Source organism: Emydura macquarii, unplaced genomic scaffold (assembly GCF_026122565.2).
Source record: "Emydura macquarii macquarii isolate MOO-44397 ecotype Brisbane River unplaced genomic scaffold, CSIRO-AGI_Emac_v2 contig_1253, whole genome shotgun sequence".
Classification (NCBI taxonomy): domain Eukaryota; kingdom Metazoa; phylum Chordata; order Testudines; family Chelidae; genus Emydura; species Emydura macquarii.
In genome coordinates, this window is record NW_027131390.1 from 24,092,397 (window position 1) to 24,120,238 (window position 27,842).

The window sequence follows — 27,842 nt, forward strand, 5'->3', positions numbered from 1 at the left end:
GAGAAGGGCTGTTTTCCTTTTGGGAGCACAATGGCAGGTTAATTTGTGATCAGATTCTCCAGAAGGAAGCAGTGGGGGGTTTTGGGGTTAAAATACAGGACAGCAGTTTTGAGGTAAGTTACTTAGGCCTGATCCTGGAACCATACATGTGTAGTGATTGCTCACTTTGGCAAGGCTATGTAAATGGGTAGTACTCACAGGACCAGGGACTTAAGCTCTGGGGCTCACTTTCCTTATGTGTGGAATGTAGATGATACCTATTTTACAGTGCTGTGGTGGGTCTCAGCCTATTCTTTTCTGTAGTACATCTTCAAATCCTTCTATGGAAGGTGCCACAGAAGTACCAAGTATTATTCTAGCATTATTTTAAATAAAACATGTTTAGTCTAGATGTTTAAAGCTTATTATTATTATTGAGGTGTTACCACTACTTTACTATAGGGAACTGTATCACAAACAATATAATTTGTATGTTTTGGGAATGGGAAAAAAAACCAAACCCTTATCATGTTAATAATATTAATAATACACCAGAATGCAAAACCAGCCCAAGGATGTTCTGGCTTTCACTGTGATTTTGATTTCCATAACAGTCTATTAGTTAATGATAAATTTGTGTTAAACTACTGAAGTAATAATATTTAGTTAGAAAAAGTAAGGCTGATTAATAATATACCACTTTCACAGTTGGATCTCATTACAGTGTTATGAAGGGAATTTGGTACTTCTTTGAGGCACATTCTGGATTCTAGTCAAATTGACAGACAAAACTGAATATAAATATGTTCCCTGTTTGTGTTAAAAGATTTAATGAATTTCAGCTAATTTCCCTGTTATTGTACAACATGCACAAAAGGCTTTATGACTTATTCCTCATGATGACACAGTGTCTCCAAGAAGTTGGGCCTCTACAAGAGGGCTATTTCCTTGTGACAAGAGATATGAATACACGCTGAGGGACAGATTTGCAATGGTATTTAGGTGCTTACAATCAATGGAGTGGAAGGGGAAATCGAAGGGAGGTAGATGCCTGCCCTGCTTATGCACTTTTGAAAAATCACACTCTAAGGACTGGATTCAGCATGGTACTTAAGCATGTGCCTAACTTTAAGCTCCTGGATAGTGCCATTGAAGTTAACAGAACTACTAATATGCTTAAAATTTGGCACGTGTGTAAGTACTTTGCTGAATCGGGGCCCCCTCAAGATGTTAATTCCTAAACTGTTCTTACTCTAGTATGTACATAGCTCCTGTTATTGCCTCAAGCAAGGATTGATATTAACAGCAAACACAGCTAGGAGAAGATTTAGCACCATTAGAGCGCCAGCAAAACCAGCGATGGGCTCATGTTCCCAGCCAGACTGCAGTTTTTCTGGGGCCTCGTCTACTCAAGAGAAATTTGGCATGCTGTGTGCCATTTGGTCCACCTGGCAAGCCTATAGCACATCCCCATCCACACAGTGCTCAGACAACCACACCACTGCCTATAATAGACTTGCTTTGAACAAGGCTAACCATTGTGTGGTGGTCAATCATGCCCAACTTCACCAGTGTAGTGCCAGGAGAGACATATGGCACTGACGTAATAGTGCCATTGGTACAACCAGTCCTCCCAATGCTGTCCCACAGCCATCACTGTGTAAGTGGTCTCTAGTCTGTTTTCTATATTCTACTGGCCGGAGTTTCTGTTTTTCGGAAGCCATGTATCTCCACAGGTAGCTCTGCACATACTATGAAGCCCATTTGCACACTACTTCATCAGCACAGCTTTCCTGAAAGCATTGTCCTGCAATCATGTTTAGCAGTAAGCTTGTATGAGAAGGTGGCTTATAGACTCAGGCTATGTCTAGACTGACGGCGCCAAATTTGCCACCGTCTGATCAATTTATCTGGATCAACTGAGTGGAAGTGGAGACCCGCTCAATCGACCCGGAAACTGACACTATTAATCCACCTCCGCCAGGTGGAGTAACATTGCATCGACAGGAGCGCATTTCCCATCGGCACAGCAAACTGAAGACACCATGGAAAGTAGGAGTTAGGAAGTCGACAGGAGATATGCAAGCTACTTCACGTCGCTTGCGTATCTCCCATTGACTGCCGCCGAATTTGGTGGCAAGTGTAGATATAGTCTCAGACTCATAGGCATTAAGGTCAGAAGGGACCCTCATGATCAACTGGTCTGACCTCCTGCACATTGCAGACCACAGAACCTCACCCATGCAGGCCTGTAATAGATCCCTAACCTCTGGCTGAGTTACTGAAGCCCTCAAAACAGGATTTAAAGACGTCAAGTTGCAGAGAATCCACCATTTACACTAGTTTAAACCTGCAAGCGACCCGTGCCCCATACTGCAGAAGGAGGTGAAAGATTCGCAGTATCTCTGCCAGTCCAACCCGGCGTCTTATGATCCTCCCAATCAATAGGGCAGAAATAGATGTGCGGGTACTTTCACCATATGGGAGACTAAGAAGACTCAGTAAGAGCTGAATTCTGTGAGGTGGAGCACTCTGACCACAGACCGAGCCATACCACGTGGTCAGATTCAAGATGGGGATAATGGCAAATTTTAAAGTGAACGTGAAACCACAGTATAGCAATTGCACAAACAGAGAAATTTCAATGCAATAAACTACAGAGGGGCACTACGGTGCCAGGATACGCATGTGTGTGCTGGGCACAGGGGTTTTATTCAGTTTTACACTGAGGCACTGGAGAGCAGAATTTGGCCCATTGACCTCAGAGCACCAGCCATTTTAGTTAATTTCTGAGAGACAAGAGAACGCCATATTTCTGGTATCTGGAAGATCAAAATCAAACAGGTACCTCAAAACAAAACTCCACCAAAAGCTTATCCGATTTGGGGTGAGTTTTTCAGTCTATATTTTTAGGTTTTAATTTCTTGAATTATGTAAAACTTGCTGCAAGAGCCACAAAGTTATTTTATCTTCTCAGTACACGGTCGGGAGAAAAACTATGGCTGTTGGGTTCTGAAATTTCCATAATGCCATTGTCTAACTCATTAAGAATTGCAACCTGAACTTAGAATGAAGCTAAAGCTACCTCTAACAACTCTAAGTACAGCCTTATAGTTGTGACATTAAAACAATGGTACATGTATGTTTTGTGCTATAGCCTCCTTCTTAAAGTCCACTTTCATAATTGTACATGAGACTGATCTTAGAAATGTCAAACACAGGCGTTCACAAAACAGGAAAATGGCTCATCTAGGTCTCACTCACATTCTTCAGGTCCTGCTAGTGTTTACAGCAAACTGGCAAGTCATCATCAAATCTACTATTGTCCTTCCATAAGCTGTCACTGGGGTAACACCAGTCCAAGAAAGCCCCAGTCCACCTTTCACTATACTCTGGAAAAGTGACGCTTTAAAAATGTCATCGTGGCGTTCCATTTTATTTATGCTCAGTCCATGAATCCCATAGTAAATGTTCTCAGTTTACAAGTTGAGAGTTGATTTTGAAAAACTTTTACAGAACAGCAAACTCAGCCTAGGATCTGAAAAACAAATTCTGATCTTTGTGCTTCTTAGCTCATCGTCAGCGACAAAGATTCTGCAATTGCAAATTGGCTGACAATTTGGTTGACGATGCATGACAACTAATAGCACACATTTTGTTCCATTGTTGCACTGGCTCTGCAGGGCTAGTAAGAGTAGAAACTTGTTTTTGTATTAAGCACTGACGGCTTATATTTTAACAAGGGATTCCCCTTTAGCTAGTGATAAATCCCATGTTCCAGGTGTGCATGTGCAACAAGAAAGGGGTGTGAAACTGAGGAATCACTTCAATCTTTCCCCCATTTAAACAAAATCAGTTTCTCAAAACCAAAAGCAAGGAAGGAAGCAACCTAGGCAAACACAATCCTGTTAAATGTACTTCACTAGAAATGTTTAAATGCCCTTGAAAAAAAACTTACTAAAGCTGTTGATAACGTAGCACCATGCCTGGCTTGTGTCGTTTGAGACAGGGGCTGCTGCACGGAAACACTATAGACTACAGAAGCAGAAGACACCAAGGGGACCTCCTTGGGGAAAGGTGGCAGTGTAGGGTGAGGTAGCAAATGAGCAGAGTTCCAGAATAGGCCTTGTGACTAGATAAATTAGGCTCCTGTAATATTTATTGGCTTAATGCAGAGCATAAGTGTAATTATCTTGTCATGTTCGCACAAAAGTATCTGTGGACTAAGTTCTCAGCTACACCAAGTTTAGACTCAGCACAGCTGAGGAGAACAAGGGGGAAGGTGTCTCTGCTTCCCCAGTCCTAAGGTGCCACAAGGCTGCTCTAAATTGCACTGCCTGCAATGGCTCCCTTATGCACTGTTCTCACAGCCAAAGATCTGGGAAAGTGTGGTGTACTATGCTCAGCCCTGACCCCCCCTGTTTAGAGCCATGCCCCATTCCCGCATAAAGTATGCCACGATTCCAATATGCCTAGCTGAACGGGCAAAATTAAAATGTACTTTCTGCAAGCATTCTTTGAAGTGAACCTAGGCCTCTTCATGGACAGGCTACAGTGATCCAATAAGTTGGGCCTCTCAGGCAGTTGAGCTCTACATGTGGGAGACCTTCTAGAAATGCACAAAGTTGGTAACCAAATGGATAACCTTCTTCTACATGAAGAACCCGGTTCTCCTTTAAAATAAGGCTTCTTTCCTCACACTGGCAGCACAGCAGGGACTTAAAGTGTAAAAAATATAATTTATTCCCATTTTAAGGCCCTTTCCCACTGACAAAGAACCTTAGTGTAAATGAGAATCAGGCCCCTACATTTTTAAGGCTAAACACTGAGCAGATATTTTATGCAAATGCATGCAAAAGGCAGCAAGCCAGGTCATACAGTTCCTAATGGCAAAGCATCCCATTTATGACAAATACTCTGAAACAGGTTGAGCTTTTTCTTTTTTTTCCTTCCATTCACATCTTTGGAGACTTTCTCAAAAAGAATTTCTCAGCTTTACACAATCAGTTTAATTGTATTATTAACTTGACCTCGAATTAGCAATTCAGAAGCACTGAATTATTGAAAATTGTGTTTGTTATTGTTATAAAAGCCAAAGTCAGATCACACTTTCTACTCTCAGAGCTGTAAATTAGGTAGGTGCAGGCTTCCTGGGGTCTGTGCCAACAGTAATTGATTACAGTTTTACCATGCAGTACGAGGGTTGCCAATCCTGTCCTGTCCTGAAGATTGTCATAAAGTCTCCGGGAATTAAAGATTAATCTTTAATTAAAGATTATGTCATGTGATGAAACCTCCAGGAATACATCCAAACAAAATTGGCACCCCTATGCAGTACTTAGTTATTTTTTGCAGTTAAACTGTAGCACTCAATAAAAATCTCTAAAAAGAGTACACGAGAGCAGCAAACACACAGCCTTTGGAATGTATGTATAAAAACCTCCATATGATTTATGACTGCATCTTAACCAGGCAGGACACCTATTCCAAATCACTTGGAAGTCATTAGGAGTCTTTCCATTAACTTTAATGGACTTTGGGTCAGGCCCTAGTTCAGTCTTATTTCATGTAGAATGTATGTGTGCTTCTACCTTTGATCAAATAGAATATGGAGGCTTTTAAAATTGCTTTTATTTAAAAAAAACATTGTCCTCACTAATCCCCACCCCCTTTTGAAAACAGTCTTCTCAGCCATTTGTTCAAGCCCACAGTGACTGCCCTTTCATCAGATCAGCGCTATGTAAATATCGTGGGCGCCATTGTATAAATGCTTCCTACTGTGACGAGGGGTTTTTTCATGGTTATAAGTAATCCACCTCCCCAAGCAGTGGTTACTAGGTCAACAGAAGCACTCTCCTGTCAATCTAGTTGTATCTACACCTGGGGTTAGGTTAGCACAGCTACTGCCACCAGCGTGTGAATTTTTCACATCCCCTGAGTGACGTAGCTACGTCAGTCAAGGCCTAGTTCTGCTCAAGCTAGTGTACTAAAGAGATGTGTGTAGCCAGGGTAACGCAGGCAGCCACTCAGACTAGCTACCGGAGTACAAACCCACCCGAACCTCCAGGGACTTACGCAAGCTACTAGCTTGAGCTGCTGCCTATCCTACCTCCACCTATTTTTAGCACACCAGCTCAAGCAAGCTAGTGAGTGTGTGTCTACCCGTGCTGGGCTGCTTGTTCCCACCTGCAGTGTAGACAGACTCTTAAAAAAACCCATAACAATTGAATAGACAATAATAAACCTAGTGGAAGGGTGGGGTTTTTTTTGTTTTTGTTTTTAAATGAATCAATTCAGTTTTAGAAAAGAGTGATAACCCTGTTATAGAATTTGACAGGATGCTACAAAAAACCCGCCAAAACTGTACAAATGTCTAAAACATTTCCATAGGTTTTTAGAGTAATTGCTTTATTCCATCTTTAAGATAGCCCTATTGGTTTCAACACCTTCTTTACAGAAAGGCCCATTAGTATTTTACAAGGGGGGAAACAACCGGTTTCTATAGGAACATGAGGATGTAAGAGTAATTTCCACAGAGCCCTATCAATTTTAATAGAATATGAGCTCCCTTCTAAAGGCCTGATCTAAAGCTCATTAAAACCAATGAGTCTTTCCATGTGTTTTAAAGGGTTTTAAATCAGGCCCTACATGTTTTTGAACCATCCTATTGAATTCTATAGAAGGGATATAACACTATTAAATTCTATCGATGCTTCCAAAACACCTATGGAAAAACTGATCCTTTTTTAGTCAATTCTATTGAATTTTTCCATAACGATAGCCTCTGAGACAAGGTTTTAAAGATCAGAGCCGTCTGCAGTGTGATGGTGTATATAAATCCCACACAGGCTGGAATCACCTGCCGTGGGAGTGGGGTCTGTAGGAAGGGGCTGAAAAGGGGAGAGGTCACTCAGTTGTAACAGGCTAGGAAGTGGAGCCCAGCAACTGTTCTCACTAGGGGAGAGAAGCTTGGCTGGAGCCAGGAACTGAGCAGGGCTACAGGGGTCAGAGCCTCCCTGGAGTAAAGGCAGGCCTAACACTGGACTATCTGGGTTTATTAGGCACCTGCCAATGGTGGTTAAAGCAGGCCACAGCAGGGGACATGCCCCACCCAAAGGGAAGGGAGGGGTTTGAGAGCTGAGCCCTGAGGACAGGTAGACAAATAACCTCAGAGAGGCTGAGAAATAAGCCCAGCAGGGATAAAGACTCCTTTATTTCATGTTTGCAATGTTGAAGTAGCCGTGTTGATGCAGGATATTAGCGAGACAAAGTGGGTGAGGTCATTTCTTTTACTGGACCAACTTCTATTGGGGAAGGAGACGAGCTTTTGGGCTACACAGAGCTCTTCTTCAGGTCTGGATCAAGTCAGCTAATAAGACATGAGGAGGAGCATGCAGGGCAGTGACCTCCTGATAGAAGACTTCTATAAATTCACAATTCATCATAGCAGGAAAGTTGCTCATCTGCAGCGCTCAGTCATGCTTCTTTTTTATGGCTTGCCCATTCCGGCTTATTTGAAAGTTCCCCCATTCTTATCTCCATTCCTTTTCTTTGCTGCCCCTTATGCTTTGAATGTGTTCCCAACCCTAATTTACAAAGCCACTACCTACATTCAAACTCCTTCTTAAAATGACTGATTTTGCAATGTCCTTACTCAAAATTCACCACAGCAATCAAAATGAAAGCAATACAAACAAAACCCCTAGTTATTCCCTCTTCTGGATTTCCCATCTCATCTGTGTCTTTACTATGTCCACAAGTTCACCAGGGAAATTCATTTCTACGTTTCGTACAGTACTAATCCATATGGTCAGCACTAAATAAACAAATCCAGCGTAACAACATCTGAACGGTGTTCCTTTCCCTCAATCTGAAGAAGAAATTTTAATGTAAAACCTTTGTAGTATTTACACCTGATCCAGATTCTGCTTTTAGCATTGCTGAAGAGGAGTAAATTCTGTTTGTCAATTCTCAGTTTAACAAAGGACAACCTGGCTAATCTCACTATAAGTGGCTGAGGACCCTGACATGCTGTCTGGAGTGGCAGACTAGCAGAAAACAGGGCAGACACCCCCAACCTAGTGGTGTGTTTTGTAATTAGATTTCACCAGGCCAGTAACAAGTCTGAACCAGTCTCACCACAGAGTTACAGATTCTTTGGTCTATCTTGCCACCTAGACAAACTGGACTTTGTGATGAAAGGTCACTTAAATCAAAAATCATACCACATCTGTTTGCTCCCAGTCCTAAGACACCAGTCACTTGCCCCGGATCAATCGGTATTCTAGATCTTAACACCTAAGACAATGCTGGTAGCCACTTCTATAGTAAACTAACTAAAGGTTTATTGGCTAAGAAAAGGAAGTGAGATGTTGAAAGGACAAAGCAGGTAAATGTATGTACAGGTGAATCACAGTCTATAATTCCAAATGGTAGCAGAGATGTAGCAATCTTCTAGTTTCCCAAAAGTCTCTCAGGGTCACCCAGAATAACTTTGGGGATCTCAGTCTTCTCCTTCAGTTATTTCTGCCCTGTTAAAATCCAAACAGTCAGAGTCTTTCCTTGAATCCATTAGCTTCTTCTCACAGAAAACAAGACGACAGTGTCACGACCCAGGTGGGCTCTGCCTTTGATGATGGAGAGTGAGGAATGCATTTTGAGTCTTTGACCTCCGGATCATCACACATAATGACCACTTGCTTTGAAATTAGCACTTCTCTGTTAAAGCTCATTTGCATGTCACAAGTCTTCTCTCTCATTTGATGGATTATTTAATGTTTGCTGTTACGTTATAACAGGATACAGATAAGTGAAAACAATGGAAGTAACATCCATTAATTTTCATGAACACCACATACATTCCTATACATTTAACATTTGATTTATACTAACACAAAAATGAATTGACCTAAGGCTTCAGCATGAGCTGACACCTAGTCTGCCAGTGTCACAGACCCCCACTATAACACCCCTATCTCAACCCATAGCAAGAGATGGGAAAAGGGTTATGGCAAAACAAAACCATATTTCATTCTATTTTGCTGTGATAAATGAAATTCATGTCTGTGCCGTGGGCCTGTACAAGTCATGTTCACCACTTCATTTAACAAAACAGGGCTTTGATGGGACCTAACACATAGGCCTAGAACAAACCCAATAAAGAGGGATGGATTTCACCCAACCTGCTCTGCAAAATAGCAAACTATTCCCTTTGTAACTGCGACAAATGCAAGACCAATGACATTACCCTAAGAATAAGAAGTGTTTGGTTCCCCAGTTCATGAAAATTAAAATCCTTAAATAGTTCTATTTCATACCATTTGGCACTATGTTTGCTACTAAAAAATTGTGCAGGCCAAAGACCAACGCCTATTCTTTAATAGGAGTTGCAAGCACTCAGCAGTGGCACCGGCCTGGATTTGCTGCTATATACTATTATAATGGCATCTTTCAGCTACTTTACTAATTCACCCCACTGATTTTCAGTTGCTTTTGATCAGAGTAGCAGTGGGATGGTTTTACAAGGCTATTTATCATTCTGGCATGGAGCTTTTAATCAGAGATTTGTGTGAATCTTTCCTGGAAGTATCTTGCTGGTTACTTTTAGTCACTATGAAATATTGTACTCAGTGGCACATGTGAGGTCTGGTGTTAGCAACTGTCAATCTATCCTTCTGGTTACATGCTCCTGGGAATGAAAGGACAGCAACTGGAAATCAACAAAATATTACACAATCTTCAGAGACAAAATATCTGTGGAAAGCCAATGAACAAGGGCCAGATCCAGAGCTAGTGTCATAGGCAATTTACAGCACTTAAGGACGGGGCCATAAAGAAATTCGGGAAAATGATGAAACCTTCAATATACAATAACTGGAGCCTTGCAATGTAACTGACTTGTAACTAAATGTGTTCTTCAAACATTCCTAGTCTCCAACAAACACAAACTACTTTGAATAGATTCATAATAGTTTCCCTTCCTATATTTATAATTTCTCATTAAATTATTACCCGTATCTCCTCTGTCACAGGAAGAGTTGGCAATCTTAGCTTTGCTACTGAGAATAATATTGATAATACTTCTGACATTTATGTGCACTGCAGATTAATTATCAAACCCACCAAATTCCTATAACTTGCTTTGATTATGAACAGTAAGTCTATGGAAACAGTGCTGGACATTATTATTTATGGGTTTAGTCACCCTGGAAACAAAGTAGATTCTACCAGACATGACTTTTAACACAGTTAATTATATCATTAGTGTCATTACCACTTAGCAACTCGCATAAACCTTCATAAGTCTAACACTGGAAATGTTGCTATGGAAATGACCTGGTGATGCGACTTGTTTCATACATGCACAAGCTTATCTAATGCCATGGCGAAATATAGCAGGTGTATGCATTTGTGTCAGTCTTACACAGGCATGTTATCTAGCTTAGTTGAAAATACAGTTCATTTATGTAGTCCAGGAGCTTCTCAGCAATATGAAGAAAAGACCATTTTCAAACAAGGAGGAGAAACGTGTTTTGTTTTCCTTCACTTAACTAGTGAGCACATATTTATCTCCTTGGATTCAGAGCATTGCTAGTGCGTGGGTGTGCCCTACCTGTGGATGGGACTGTCACTTGTGCATTTGGATTCAGCAGCCATCAAAGAACTCATCGGCACACACACCGTGCTTTGTCAATGCCACTGCTTGACCACATTTATTTCATAGGCAGGAGTGAATTTATCCTGTGGTAATGTGGGGGGAACAAGTGAGAAGTGAATGCTGAATCTTCCATGCTCAAGCAGGGGCCTGAACAGTGAACCTTCAGATTATGAAGTCCATTTTCAGATGTGCCTCCACTTGCGCACATGCATATATGTGCCTGCACTTTGCAGGTGCAAACACCTGTGCAGGAGTTTTCACTAGTTTAATATCTGCACACACAAAAGTGTCAGAAATGACAGCTGCAAAACCCTGTGGCTCTAAGGCTCATGCAAGTGATTTCAGCTGTAACGTGTGAAGTATGTGCAATTTTGTAAAGTGCACTTACAGAGTCATGGCCTAAAGCCCCAAATTATCCATAAGGACTATATGAAAAGGTATTGGGAGACAGGATTTCAGTGTTGCTGTCCGCTGATACTGAGAATGTAGCTCTGGGAGCTGAGGTTGGGAAAGTTGTGACAGAAATGAGCCCCCACTCAAAAAAATGGGCAAAGTCTGTCTAAGCCAGTAAATGCTACAGAAACAATAGATCCAGAGGGGTAGCTGTGTTAGTCTGTATACAGCAAAAACAACGAGAGTTCTGTAGCACTTTAAAGACTAACAAATTTAATTTCTGTGGCTGTAACCCACTTCATCAGATGTAAGGAACAGAAATCACATAGGAGATATATATATATATATATATATATATATATATATATATACACACATATCCAAGGGTAAGTAAAAACAATGGGGAAGGTAGATAAAAGCAAAGTCCATTCAATTAGAGTAGTTGAGGCCTATTCACAACCATTGATTAGGAGGTGAGAATGTGTGAATAGTGACAATTACTTCTTGTAATGAGAACCATTCCAAGTCCCGATTCAGACCCAGTCTGATTGTGTCAAGTTTGCAGATGATCTCTAGCTCAGCAGTTTCTCTTTGAAGTCTGTTTTTGAAGTTTTTTTATAGAAGTGTGGTAACTTTCAAGTCAGTGACAGAGTGTCCTGGGAGATTGAAGTGCTCTACGACTGGTTTATGGATGTTATTATTTTTTATGTCTGATGTGTCCATTTATTCTTTTGCGTAGTGACAGTCCGGTTTGGCCAATGTACATGGCAGAGGGGCATTGCTGGCACATAATGGTATACATTACATTAGTAGATGTGCAGGTGAATGAGCCCCTTATGGTGTGGCTGATGTGGTTAGGACCAGTAATGGTGTCACTAGAATCGATGTGTGGGCAGAGCTGGCAATAGGGTTTGTTGCAGGGGTAGGTTCCTGGATTGGTCTTCTTGTAGGATGTACGGTTGCTGGTGAGTATTTGCTTCAGGTTGCGGGGCTGTCTGTAAGAAACAATAGACATATTTCAAGAGCACATTGTCAGAGGCCCCTCCCTGTCACCTGAGAGGAAATATGGCAGGAAGTGGAAAACTCCAAAGAGATGTGGATGGAAGAAAAATTGTTTTAGGTTGGTGCTGTGAAAATATCCTGACAGAAAAACACTATGTTAATAGTTAAGATTGTATTATGGGTTGCTCAGAGTGTCAACTTTTTAGAATCCTTTGGGTGGTGGGGGCGGAGGAAAGGGAGAAGGTAAGAGAGTAGAGGGGGATGTTATGGGTTGAGGTAAATCTCATTGAAAATGGCGTGTGTAACCGCTGGCCTTTATTTGAGATAGTTGTAAGAAGCCATTAAGCTTCTTTATGGAACCAGGTAATTGAAACAACAGGCATTCAAACAAAAACATAGGAATATGTCACCACCAAACAACAAACAGGTATATGTCACCGCAGAACAAAGGCAGAGGGGAGCCTGCTCAGGGGAATTCGAACTGTGGGCAGAGGGGCTTTACTGCCTACACTATACTCCAAGTAGTGTGCCTGTGAGAGAGAAAAGACCACAGAAGGATCATGAGAAGGAACAGGATTTGAAAGCCAAGGACACAACCTGGATGAGTACTTGGGTACTTCCCTAAGAAAAAGCCTAGAGAGAGAGATTTTGGGTTTGGTACTGCCTGAAAAAGGCTTGGAACTGTGAGCAAAGAAACTATCTCCTTTAGTTTGCTTCTGCCTGTGGTCAGGGAAACAAGACTTTAAATTCTTTGTAAATAAACGGGATTGCCCAAAAGGAAATATCTGACTCCATCACCAATTTCTCCTCCTAACTAGAAACTCCTGCAAGACTTTTAAGCTAACAGCTCAGGTAAAAAGGGGCAACAATATCAATAACCCTAAAAGCTAAGGAATCAGGGTGAATTGAGTTACTGCATCACTCTGCTGATATATGAAATTCTTTCTAATTTCTAAATTCTAAGTACTTGGGCCCCAATAATTTCTCGTGTAGCTCCACCAATTTTATTGACTTTACACCACGAATAATTTTGTCTGTTGGTTTCCAAGGGGGAACAGCAAGCAAACAACTCTGTAATGACCTAATAAAGAATACTTGAGAAAATAAGCGATTAGATCTTTATCCTGAAGGCTAAACATATCAGCTCTGCAATCCTACCACTCTCTCTTTGCCCAAGGAGAAATGTTATTGATTGGTTGGTTAGTTTTAGTCAATTTATCAAGATTCAGGCTCTCATAAACATACTATCACTGTGCTCCCTGTGAAAGTACTTACTGTGTTGTATGTGCATTTTGACATGCCTATACAGATGTGGTGAGGAGGGCAGCCATCTTTTAATGTAGTTTAGCAGATGGAGACAAGAGGAACAGCTAGGACCATGTGTAAAGGCCGAGAGATCTCAAATCTAGGTAGAGGGGTTCCCGGGTAGCCCTCAGACCCCAGTTGCTACAGGGCTGCTCACCCAGACTGTCTAGAAGTGAGGGAGTCATAGAATCATAGAGTTGGAAGGGACCTCAGGAGATCATCTAGTCCAATCCCCTGCTCAGAGCAGGACTAACCTCAGTTAAATAATCCCAGCGAGGGTTTTGTCAAGCCGCAGCTTAAAAACCTCTAAGGATGGAGATTCCACCACCTCCCTAGGTAACCCATTCCAGTGCTTCACCACCCTCCTAGTGAAAAACGTTTTCCTAATGTCCAACCTAGACCTCCCCCACTGCAACTTGAGACCATTGCTCCTTGTTCTGTCATGTACTACCATTGAGAACAGCCTAGCTCCATCCTCCCTGGAACCCCCTTTCAAATAATTAAAGGCTGCTATCAAATCCCCCCTCATTCTTCTCTTTTGCAGACTGAACAAGCCTAGTTCCCTCAGCCTCTCCTCATAAGTCTTGTGCTCCAGCCCCCTAATCATTTTTGTTGCCCTCTGCTGGACTTTCTCTAACTTCTCCACATCCTTGTTGTAGTGGGGAGCCCAAAACTGGACACAATACTCCAAATGCGGCCTCACCAGTGCCGAATAGAGGGGAATGATCACTTCCCGTGATCTGCTGGCAATGGTCCTCCTAATGCAGCCCAATATGCTATTAGCCTTCTTGGCAACCAGGGCACACTGCTGACTTATATCCAGCTTCTTATCCACTGTTACCCCCAGGTCCTTTTCTGCAGAACTGCTGCCTAGCTCGTCGGTCCCCACTCTGTAGCTGTGCATGGGATTCTTCCTTCCTAAGTGCAGGACTCTGCACTTGTCCTTGTTGAACCTCATCAGATTTCTTTTGGCTCAATCCTCCAGTTTGTTTAGGTCCTTCTGTATCCTATCCCTATCTTCCAGGGTATCTATCACTCCCCCCAGCTTAGTGTCATCCGCAAACTTGCTGAGGGTGCAATCTACCCCATCCTCCAGATCATTGATGAAGTTGTTGAACAAAACCGGCCCCAGGACCGACCTCTGGGGCACTCCACTTGTGACCGGCTGCCAGCTAGACATGGAGCCATTGATCAGTACTCATTGAGCCCTATACTCTAGCCAGTTCTCTGTCCATTTTATAGTCCATTCATCCAACCCATACTTCCTTAACTTGCTGATAAGAATACTGTGAGAAACCGTATCAAAAGCTTTGCTAAAGTCAAGGTATATCACATCCACCACTTTCCCCACATCCACAGAGACAGTCACCTCTTCATAGAAAGCAATCAGGTTGGTCAGGCATGACTTTCCCTTGGTGAATCCGCGTTGATTGTTCCTGATCACCTTCCTCTCTTCCAAGTGCCTTAAAATGGATTCCTTGAGGACCTTCTCCATGATTTTTCCAGGGATTGAGGTGAGGCTGACCAGTCTGTAGCTCCCCGGATCCTCTTTCCTCCCTTTCTTGAAGATGGGCACTATATTTGCTTTTTTCCAGCCATCAGGGACCTCCCCCAATTGCCACGAGCTTTCAGAGATAATAGCCAATTGTTCTGAAATCACATCAGCCAACTCCCTCAGCACCCTCAGGTGACACCTACTGGTGTCAGGACTAGCAGAACTCTGACCCCTCCCTGAGGTACCGCCCAGGAGGATACTGACTGGGGGAAGATTACAGGCCCTATGATTGGCTGGACCAGATAATTTAAGACAGAAGGAGGCACAGGAACTTGTCCAAGCAACTGAGAGACTTGTGACTGACTGCTATACTGGATCTGACTCTTGTTGATCGCTGGTTTCTGATTCTGGCTACTCTGACTGCTGGCATGGACTCTGATGCTGACCACCGCTGCTCTGACCACCAGGTCAGACCACCCATGTCCTGCTCCTGACACCAGGTGATCTGCTAGCCCATTTCTCTGCAGACTACCAGCAAATGCTCTATGTGCTACCAGTAGTCAATGGACCACAATGTTGGCACCTTTGGTTTAGTGTAACAAAAGGATGAAAATCAGGAAGAGAATGGTAAGGGGAGTCATTTAACAGAACAAAGGACTGGGAACCATGACTACTAGGTTCTATTTCTAGCAGCTGGCTCTGTTGCTGACTTACTGTGAGGCCTTGAAGAAGTAATTGAACTTTTCTGTGCTTCAGTTTTCTCATCTATAACTTGGGCATAATAAAGCTTACCTGCCTCATGGTGGCTTATTTAATTTAAATGGGTGAAGATCCTTGAGAGCATTTGGCGGAAGGGTGCATATAAGTGCAAAAGTATGAAGAGTGACCTGTTTTTAGTAATTTCTTTTGAGCAGCTCACGATGTTTTTGTTTCTCATCTATAGCATTTTTTCAGAGAGATCCAATTTGTGGAATGAGAGAGCTTGATATGTTATAAAATAAATAGAAATTGAAATAAAATTGTATCAAACACAAACACAAGCATCTAAGAGCTGCCTAGAGTGATTCTTCTTTGTTTTTACACTTTTATGCTAGGCTGGGAGCACAGGAAGCTGGTGCATGTAAGACAAAGAAATAAAGTTGTTCAGTTCCAAAGTTTACTGCATTCAAAATATTTTTGATTGGCGATTAGTTTGGCGGCTTTCTTCTGTGAGTTTTCTTACTCTGTTTAATCAAGGGCTGGTTGCTGTTATTTGGTAGAGATTAACAGTTTGACAGCTGATTTCTTGTATATTCTGTGCAATTGGGGGGGGCAGTCTGTCACAATTTGATAATACTTTTTTGTTAAAGTTTTATTAAAGTCTTGAGGCAATCTAGATGTAAAGTAGCAAAGAGAGAGGTGATGTTATGGACATGTGTCAAAAGCACTGGTAATGTGTCCAAGTCCCCAGTGGATTTCTTTTTTTTTTTAAACAAAGAACAGATAGTATCTTTTGGAGAGGCTGGGGCATGGCAGGGAATCATTCTCTTGAAATATTGAGATTTCTACACACTGGCTGATAGAATGGAAATGTCTGGTCCTCTGACGTTGTTTATGTTTATCTTCATCATGCTTTATAGTGAACATTTGAAATATTGGTGTTTTGGGTTCAGGAAGTGAAATTTCTAAATGATGTCAAACACCATAATTTTTGGGAAATTGGCCAGCGCTACAGACTTCAGTGAATAAAACAGCTGTGTTACAACTATAGAACCAGCTTGTTTTAATTGTCAGTATTACTTTACAGAAATCACTGTCTCTCAGAGGTGTCGTCATAATCAATCATCTCTTTCTGCACTGAATTTCCACTAATATCTGTGGCCTATGGAGTTATGACAGTGAGATGCCTGTTTTCTGTGGATTGCACCATGCAGTTTGGAAGAAATTGGCCTGTGCGCAAAGTCGGAAGGTATTTTCTTCTCAGACTTACCACAGCCAGTTAGAAAGGGGACACACACCCCAAGCTCTCTCAGATGGACAACAGTGGTATTATTCATGTGCTTAAAATTCAGTGCATGTGTGAGTGCTTTGCTGAATTGGGGTCTATGTAGACTTTTCTTTTACTCTTTCAAATTGGGTATTTTTCCTTGGTCTACAGTAAGTCATTTGGTTATAGGGAGGTTCTTAATGGATGGAAAAGCTATGTCAGTTTGAAGTATGGTTGTTAATCAATGACCGTATATAGCCCTATGTGAATAAAATGTTTGAGTGAAGGTTTATATTTCAGTGGTTCCTACTTCATTGAAGTAGCCTCAGCCCATCTTCTCTCTGTAGCCCTGCCTTTGATTTATCTTTTAGCCTTCTGATCTCCTGAGCAGTTTGCACAAACAGCAGCATAGCTACACCGTTTCAGGTCAATCAATTGGATTCAGATGGCTGTGCAATATCTTGTGTGTGTGTGTAGGGCTCACTTATTTTATATGGTTCACCTGCAAAAACTCTGTGCCATTTAAAATGTAAATCTGTCAATACAGTTCAGCTATTGCTCACAGAATATCTGTACCTATAAACAGTGATACATGACAGTAACTTTTCAGAGGTGGGCAGGTAAGACAATTTTCCATTTAAAGTGGCCTTTTGATTTACAGATGTAAAAAGAACATGCCCAAGAGGTGTGACACATGCCATGAAATGCTGCAGTTTTTACTGAAAAATAATATTTAGTACTTATGTAGTACCCATTCATCTGGAGAGCTTGATGCATATAGGCCAAGTATGTTGTGTCTGATTCCATATATTCGTAAACGCCAGAGGAAAAGTAGTTTAGAAAATGTTTAGCCATTTCAATGGGGTAGATTATATGACACAATTGAGTCTAACTTTCTCTTTCCTAATTTCATCAATGTCCACCTTGCTTTCAGGGGTGGGGTTTTGGCTTGGTCAGCCAGGAGAATTGGTGGGGGCTTTCTAGGAGACACAGAGCAGACTCCCATCTCTTCTCACTGAGGTTCCTGACCACATAGGAGCAGTGGGAGAATACAGGGCCCATCGGTGCTGGGAGATTGGTGTGTATCCTTCAATACCATACACACCTTAGGGCACTCCTCCACTTCTTCCAATCTTACACGAGATAAGGGTGAAAGGGGATTGTGTCTGCTGTAGTCAAATCGCTTTAGGGTCAGAGGAATACAGTGTGGGTGTGGTGAAGGAGGTGGCTAAGGAATATTCATCTTACCCCTTCCCTTAGTCGCCAGTTTAGAATCTGCCCTAGAATAATTCCTCATATGTAGTTGTTGGAGTCCTTTTAATTGGTTTGTTGAAATTAAATTAGTCTCTGCTTTAACCAAACTCTTGTGTCTTATTCCTCTCCTGTGTACAGGTCAGTAGAGGCACAGGAGTTCTGACTTAGGAAGGACAAATCATTAGTCCATAATGGTCTTTTTTTTTTTTTTTTTTTTAAATGTAACCATTTAAACAGCCCACCCTTTTATGACTTAGTATTATTACATGCTTGAAAAGATTACCCTTAGTTACACAGAATGCAGTTGTGGATAGTTTGGGAGGTGTTGTGGGGGGTATGGATTGGCATATTCTAATAAGCAGGACCATTTATGGAAAATAAGTCACCATGCTGTTTCGTATGGTTTCCAACTCAGAATTTGGATTATATGTCCAAACCGATCCAAAATTACTACAGCTCCCTCCAGGGTGATTTGAATAGTGTTACTGAAGAATAAAACAAAGCATGGAAAACAGGTTAAAATAAAATTAAATCTGGAACTAAAGAAATGTACAAATAGATAAAAATACCATCTTACATGTACATGTGCCTTCTTTTGTCCTAAAAGATTCCAAAGGGCCTTGTAAGGTACAGCACACACACCCTGCTTTATACAGGAACCTTCAAACAGCCCACAGGAGGCACCATGCAATAATTGAGAAAGGGAAGAGTAGTTATCTGCAAGGGATTTTGAGGTAGGCAGAAAGCAATCATTTGGATTTTAGCAAACTCCGCCACAGATGACCCCACTAATGTATAGAAAGGGACATGATATATAGGTAGTATGACCTCAGTTTCCCATCCAGTCTAAAATAGACACACTACTGCAGCCACAAGTCCCTTTGTAACGCCATATCAGAGTATTGGTTCAGTAGTGATTCAAAAGGAAAAATACCACTTCATGCAGTACATAGGTTTTGCCACAGAAGTCATTCATCCACACTTCTGACCGGACCCAACCCTGTTTAGCACTGATGCGATCAGAGCCCATGGTGATTTGAGTTTATTAATCAACATGTTCTTTGATTCCCCGCACAGCCTCCTTTGAATGTAATGATCATTCTCAAGGTCCTACAGATACAGCGTTTTTTTCATTGTTGTCATTTTCCATGCAACTCTTGGACCTGTTCATTAAACAACAAGGAGTGACTACTCTAGTACAATTAATCCAGCAACTCCTCCTCTTTGGACTCCTTTCTAAAGGAAAAGATATGGTCCAAATTTTGTCCAGAGCAGTATAAATCTCAAGTAATTTAATTGAAGCCTCATTGATTTACACCCCTATAAAATAGGGCAAAGTTTGGCCTAAGAGTTGTTAATCATTTGAAATTCAATCCAGCCAAAGAGCACCTGCTCATAAATAATAAATCCATGCACATCCTGTTGACATCACAACAGCGTACACTGAGGGAAAAGAACATGAGTAAATCACTCATTCATAATGGATTATTTCTCCGGTTTCAAGCAGTTTTAGAGTTTTCCTTGTATTTTTCATTAAAATACTTTGTACTAAAATTTGTTCCTTCTACAGCATTCAGCACACATTAGTAACAATCCACAGACACAAATAGCTCTTGAGTTATGAACAGGTAGCAATTGTTTTGTTTTACACTGATTGCGATAAATAAATGGGATATTTCAGTAATGCCTGTATGTGCTCTGTAAGTAATGATTTTCATTGCACTTTAATTGTATGTATTTGGTAAATGAGCTTTAAAGGTCGCATTAGTATTCATTAGACACAGGCTACCATACAGTTTGTGCTAAATGTAATTTTTATTAATACAATTTAATTGCTTTCACTTGATCATGAGAGTCAAACTGCAGCTCAGTATTAACTAGATTTAATATTAGTGCATTTTTTTTCCCCCTTTCTTTCTCACTTAATAAAATCCAGTCATTCAGCTCTGGAAGCTACAAACTGACCATCTTTAGTAAATTAATAGTTGAGGAACACAGGTGTGTATACATAGGTGGTGGGAACGTTTGTCATTCAGATTATCATACTCAGTATTGGACCAGATCCTCAGCTAGTGTAAACTGATCTAGCTCCATACTGGTCAATGAAGCCGCACTAAGATGTTATTTCTATTATTTTTGTCTAAATCATTTCTATAATCTGATACTCAAAGACACTGTAATAAGGTAACCCCATAATGCTAAAGTTAGAAAATATATCAAAATTGCAGAGTGGTATCTCAATGGGTCGTACAATAGCTGATCTAGCAGGACTCCTGTAGAAGATATTAGAAATACAGGCACCCAATAAAAGCAGTGACTTACAAATGATGCACATTTTAAATCTGGGACCAGTTTGGGAATCTCAATCATTAAAGCAGGTCCCTCAGAGGCATAGTGATAAGAAAAGTCTGTTTATGCATTCTTCCCAAAGAAGGAGTGAATAATCATTTCTGCATTGATTTAATGCAAGGTAAATGCAATCTCTAGAAGTGATAATTGCCTGTTATGCAAGAACACAAACAAAGCAATTCAGCAACACTTCTCATCTTGTGAATTGATACTGGCAAATCCCATCCCTAATATTTGTCACAGCCTTAATGAGGAGAAAAACGAACAGAGTTTGGAAGCTTGTTCAAAATCAGAATGACACTCCAAAATTTGTCTTATAGGCACAAAGCAGTGTAGATAGGCATGGATTACAGTCAAGTTGCAATAGCGCCCATCTAGAAAAAACAGGAAACACTGGTCATCTCTCACTTCTGAATTTCATCGTGCCATAGCATTAATATCAAGTCAGTCATGCCATTGGGTTTACAGGGTGGCTGCTGCAGATGCTCTCTCTATAATCTAAGCATACGAAATAGTGCATCTAAGTCTCAAAATGTCACAAACTAACATTCCCTACAGGGCAGAGGAGTCCCTGCGGTCCATTCAGCCCTGTGGTGCCCCCACTCACGGGAAGCCATGGGCAGAGAAACTGCACTTGCTATAGGAGGGGATCACCAGGCCTGTCCCTAACAGGGAGACAAAGAAGGGGTCACTGAATGTAGGGCAGGTGAGGAGCTACTGGTTATAAGGAAGAAAAGAGAAGGAAAACTCCCATCAAGCTGAAATCAATAGGATCTGGAGATATGTCTCAAAATGAATAATCAAAAATGAGAAAATAAAGAAGCTTGCTTTCAAGTTTGGGCCTCCAAAAAGGTAAATAATATATTACAGCCATTAATGGATTGTCAATATTTATAAGCTGTTACTTCTCACTTCACTTACCATTCATGAAAAATGTAGCACAAACAAATGTATTCCCAGTGTAATCATTAACCTATACTCTGTCCTTCTGGATCTCTAGCCTACTGAGATATGATTTTTTTCCAGTGTCATGTGTCTCACTCTTTAATAACGGTCTCCTGAAAATAATCCTTTTGATGTCTTTTTTATTAGGACCCAGAAGCCTTTTCTTCTATGAAAATCTAGATTTCCTCATTCACCAAACTACTTCCCAGCTGCTTTTTTAAAGATCTGTATGCAGGATGGTTTATCACCATTGCCTATTGGGGGATTCTCTCAAATTCATCATACTGTGGATGCAGCAGTCTAAAAACAACATTTGAACAGTTTTAATGATTCTACATCTATACAAATATTTTAAACCAGAAATGGTCTTTTCGTAACTGGATTGCCTCCAAACTGTCTTGCATGCTGCATCTGGGAAAGAGTTATCTTCCAAAATCTTTATCCTGTGTATAGCATGTGAATAATGCTTTCTTCCCAGCACCTTCATTGCTCAGTGTGAAGATTTGGGTAAGGACGGGTTACTCACCTTGTAGTAACTTGAATTCTTTGAGATGTGTTGTCCCTGTGTGTCATGCACTTAAGGTTATTCATGCACCTAGAACAGGAGATTTTTCTTTAGCAGTGTGTCTGATCCAGGTGTGCATCTCTGCTTTCCTTGCATTCTGCACTGAGGTGATAGAGGTGGATGCTGGACCACTGCCATTTTAGTTCCTTCTCTTTTGCCAGTCCCCAACAGGTACCAGGAAAGGCAGACACCGCACATAGGGACAACACATCTTGAAGAATTCAAGCTACTACAAAGGGATTAACCCATCCTTCTTCAAGTGATGGTCCCCATGTGAAGTGCACTTCAAGTGATTCACAAACAATGTCTCTTTAAATGGGTGCCTGGAGTCCTATAACACAACAGATTGCAGAATTGCCCTGCCTAAAGAAGCTTCAGAAGCAGTTGCTTGTACCAGTGCATAGTGCCTAGAAAAGGTGTGAATAGAACGCCAAGTGTTTTCTCTGCAGCCATCAGTAATGGGACATCCTCGAAGGGAAACTACCAATGCTATCCGAGCTCTAGTAGAGTGTGTTCTCACACCACCTTCAACGGGGACATTGTTTATCTTGTAACAGAGTGGTACATGCCCTGAAATCCACTTCAACAGCCAATGGAGGAATGGTTTCTGTCATCCATTCCACAAATACAAAGAATCTAGGAGACTTTCAAAATGATTTTGCCTTCTGCAAATAAAAGGTAAGAGCCCTATGCACATCCCATGAGTGCCATGCCACCTCTTCCCTGCCAGAATGAGGTTTAGTGTAAAACACAGAGATTGATACGGAGGATGATGTGAAAGTCCAGCATCACCTTAGGGACAAACTTTAAATGCAGTCTCATAGGTACCTTGTGTGACCTGTCTTTGCCTAGGGTAGCCCACCTGAAAATGTCAGGGTCAGGGCAAGCTGCAAAAGGAGAGCAGATACCCACCAGTTCTGGGAGTAACACTGAAGTTAGATTCTCTAACCAGTCACTAACAGTGTTCTTGATTTCCCACAGTGGTTATCAAGAAGCTAAACAAAAGTTACACAGCCCCCTTTATTGCATTTCAGTCTCTGGCTCCCAATTAGCAACTAGGTCCAGTAAAGAGAGAAATTATTAAAAAACTCCGTTCTCTTTACCAAAAGTGTTCTCCTGATACCCAAAGGGTCAGCCACATTACCTGACCAATATAAGTTTGGATCTTACCAGTCAGTCAATCCTTTAGTAACTAAACTAAAGGTTTGCTTTAAAAGGAAAGAAATAAGAAAAGAGATGTTAAATGATGTTAAATGATCAAAGCAATCAGATACATACAAATGACTTCAAAGTCCTTATATATCAGATTCTCAGCAGAATTGTGGCGTTTGCAAGCTTTTACAGTTCCTCTGGTGCACATCCTTTGTTTCACAGCTTCAGGTGTAGATGATTTAGAGGTTGGAAGCAGGAATGAAGACAACATGGTTAGAGATGGTGCAGCTGCATTTTATAGTTTCTGCCATGAGGCTTGTACTTTTGTCCCAAACACAGCCCCACAGCACATGGCATGGAAAAGCCTTTGAATCCCCTCCCCTGTCCCTAGGCATGTTCTTACATGCCCTGGTGACTCATAAGGTGTAGCCCCTGGGTTCTTTCACTGGATTCATTGTACATTTGAATTCCCTTGATGGGCTATTAAGCCGGCTTACTGCTGCTGCCATCCTGCCTGGGGTGTCACATCACCCGGAAACAGTACAAGTTTGAAATACAAATATACCATGCGTATTTAGAACTCATAATACAAAACTGATACATACACATAAACCTGCTTATCAGTCTGAGCGAATCATGACTTTTCCATTGGTACCTGGCATGGCATATCCTATATGATCTTTATTGCAATTCTGTAATAATGGTATCAGTAATATTATAAATGATCACTTATATTCCAGACAGTGTCACACACCTTCACATGCAAAATTGATGAAGAAAGAAGTGTCCCTAGAAACTGCTGAATGCATCATAGGAATTTGCCATTCTTGGTTTTGTATTATTACAACTTCTAACATGTTCAAGGGTTTTTCCAAAAGATCACACACAGTACATTTTTACAGTTCTTGGCATTAGCAGCAAACTAATTACAAAAGTTAACACTAGCATTAACATTACCATCAAAATCATGTTTGATTAAAATAGGCTTTTTTTGGTAAGGTTCATTATGGAGGTAACAATGTTATTGATTTTTTTATTTTATTTACAAACAGTACCATGGGTTCAGTTAGATCAGTAGTGGGTTGGAACTGGTCTTGCAGCATAATCTCTGCATGTCTTTGTGATCTTGCCAAGTGTGTCCTCTGTGCTAACAGCTATGGGCAAGTCTCCCCTTCGTCCCCCGCCCCCAGGCAGGTAACTTGCATCAACACACACACACACACACACACACACACACACACACACTAGCTAGTTCACTATTTTTCAAGTTTTCAACCATGACCATTTGCAAGGCTGGACTCTGCCTTAAAGAGATACCAACCATTTTTTCTAGCATCTCAAACAGGGCTCTGCTGCCCTTTCATTATCAATCTCTGCTTCCACATGGAATCAGATGTACCCGAGTCCACTGAGACACTACAAGACACATTCCAGGTGTCTAAGGTGAGAGTTTGCCTGTCACCCCTGTATTTTTGAGAAATCAACTGCACAGCTGTTCTGCTCTGTAGATTCAGCTACCCAGTTTTCCCTTTGAACCTGAGACACAGACTGTTTACTTAAAGAATCAATATGGAGACATTCATGTTCCCACAACATTGTCTCCCTGATATACTGGCCAAGCACAGCCACTTGATTATAGGGCTGTTCAAACTCCCTAAGAAGTTTTATTTCATCCGCAGCTTCCTTTAAGACATCTTAGTGCCATCTTAGGAGTGTGGGGGAAGGGGTCTTGGGACTGCCTGAGTCCAAAAAGGAGGGGGAACTCCCACCTTCTTTAGGCCAACATACAGGGGAGTCTCCCCAGTGAGAGGTTGTTCCTACCTTCATGGACTCCTGTATGGAGCTTTCAGTGTCAGAACTCCCAAGCTTCTGAAACTGCAGTAAGTGCCACAAACCTTCCTGATGGACTACCACACTACTTGTCTGTACCGCCTGGGGCAAGCCCACGTACCTGTCAGGTTTGGTATCTCAAGGTTGTTCCCAAGTAGAACTACGCAGTTGAGGGACTGAAAGCTCCTCATACAGATCCCCAGAAGTAAATTACTATTAATTCCCTACTTCTAACCCTATTTTTGATCAAAAACATCGAAGGTGGTTTTCAGTTGATATTTTTTTCTTTTTAAATCCATTAAGAGAATAATAGCTTTTCCTTGTGTCACAAGTAGTTTCTGATAAGTGAGCTGACTTGGCTAATTAAGGCACCCTTGCTCTTTGACAAGTTATTCTGCAGAATTGACAAGCTGTCAAGAAGGTGGAATCTACTGAAAAGCCAAGATTTCAGCTGACACATGAGTCACACACTACTAAATTCCCATTAAAGTTGCAAATAATCTTTAGTTGATTGTGTCAGAAGTAGTAAAAAACCCCAAAAAGTCCAAATAAAAACTACAGCACTCTGAAAAGCTTTAGAATCCAAGACATCACTGAGGACTGTTTTCTGGAAAACTTACGGCGGGCTCATGCCTATGAAGTGCTGAGCCTCTTGCCCCAGTGCAGGAAACATTTAAGCATATGCCTAAGTGCTTTACTAGATTGTGCCAGATGAAGAGTTTGGCCCTATCAAGCCCTCAATGTGGCTATGTCTACACTGACGACGGCAAAGTCGCCACTGTCAGATTGACTTATCTGGATTGACTGAGAGGTCAGTGAAGACCCACTCAGTCAATCCAGAAGTCAACGCTGTTAATCCACCCCCGCAAGTGGCGTAGCACTGCGTCGATGGGAATGTGGTTCCCGTCAGCGCAGTGCTGTGAAGACGGTGCGCAGAAGAGAAGCACAGCAGTCAACGGAAGTTACGCAAGTTTTCTGCATAGTTTGTGTAACTCCTGTCAACTGCCGCCGAATCGCCGGAGTAAGTGTAGACCAAGCGTTCGTAATTGTTTTATTCTGGTAAAATAATAGAAGTATAGTATATAATTACCAAAGTAAAGCAAACACATTTTCATCTCTTACTAATACAACCACAGTTTGAGTACTAATTTGTGTAATGGCACTTGTCTCTGCTATGACCTTGTTCTCCTTTCCCTCCATTCCCCATCGTTTCTCAGTTAAATCACTTGTTGTGTCTGAATTGAATTCTAGATTAAGTTTTCTGGGCAAGGGACTATCTTTGTGTGATTTGTTTGTACAGATCGGTACAAATAGGGCACTGATCCCTGGCCAGGGTCCTTGGGTGATACCGCAATAGAAGCAATAAGTAGTCATAATGATAATATGGTATTAAAATTCAAATACAAACCTGGGAAAGAAAGGAAAATCTAAATTCATGTTTCCACAGAGTACTGACCTATATCAGTGTAATTCTATTGAGCTCAGTGGACTTAATCCAGGGATGAATTTGACTGAGTAGTCCCTTAAGCATAGTACTATAGCACATTTTACCTTCAGTCTACAGAGGATGAAGTGTCTCAGAACAGTGGGAAATCTTACTTGTTATACACTATATGCTGCAAGGCTTAGAAAGAGATGAGGCAAACTGCCAGTACAGGACACCTTGACTGATGGAAGCCTAGGAGCAGCACGCTTCATACCTATTCCTGTGCTCCTTTAAAAAAGACCATAGTATCTTTGGCTGAACAGGCCAGGTGAATCACTCCTATCCAGCAACCTGACAATGCCCTTTGGCAGAGGGACATTAGAGAACCTCTCCTTGCTTGATTGTCTAGAATAAGATAAAAAGTGAAGAGAGATGAGGAATGGGATAGGGTTTTCAATATGTAATTGACTGCCACTAAGTCCCCTTACAGTGCCAGAGGGGGCAAAGAAGTGTTAGTGTAAGTGAGAATCAGGCATGGTGAGACGAAGAGGAAGATTTTCAAGGCATAAATGGCAATTAGGTGCCTAACTCCCATTGACTTTCAGTAACAGTTAGGGGCCTGAATGCCATTTATGCCTTTGAACATCTCTTCTAAGTGCTTTGCTGTGTAGCAGCCATAATATTCCATATTATTCTAGGCAAGTCAGTTTCATTTTGTATGACCTTCCAAACAATTATTTCACACTGGATGATAGAACCCAGCAATATTTTGAGGCAATAGATCTTCAGAACAAAACCCACCTTTCAGTATAGATATGCACTATTGCTTAAAAAAGCTACTTTAAAAGGTGTATTGTTTAAAGGATTTTTTTAAAATGTATGTGATGTATATAATAAGAGTGGAAAGATGAAAGATTTGTTGTGAGTTTGTTCTGGCCATGTTAATGACAACAGTTCCAAGTGATTGACAGATATTTTTACTTTTGGGCAGTACCAATCAGTCTGAGGGACAGTAGTTGAATGAAAAATTATAGAGGCATAAAGAGAGTAAAGGTTGCAGAATACATTTGATTTCTTCAGACAAATTATGGGAAAAAATAGAGAAAAGGCATTAAAAAGCAACTCAAAATGAAACAGGAAAGAAAGATATAAAACTTCTCATTAAAATAAAATGAACGCTAAGAAATTCAGAATATTACACTTTTCAGCTTACAATGCAAGTTTCCCAAAAGGGCTATTAAAAGCCAATCAGCACATAAAATGTCTGAAATGTGTGCCCTAAATGAAAAAGCACACTTGTTGAAATAATAGCACATCAGATGGTGAGAAAAGTTTATAACTAGACAGTTATGTATAATAAAATAGTATGCTAAAACCCAGACATTTAATAAAGTTGTACAGGGGAATCAAACTTGATGTTAAAGTATAAAATCCACATCTCCATAATATATGTTCAAAATTATCATTCACCAAAACTACTTAGACCTGTCCAGGCAAGCAGCAACAACGATAAATTAGAAAATC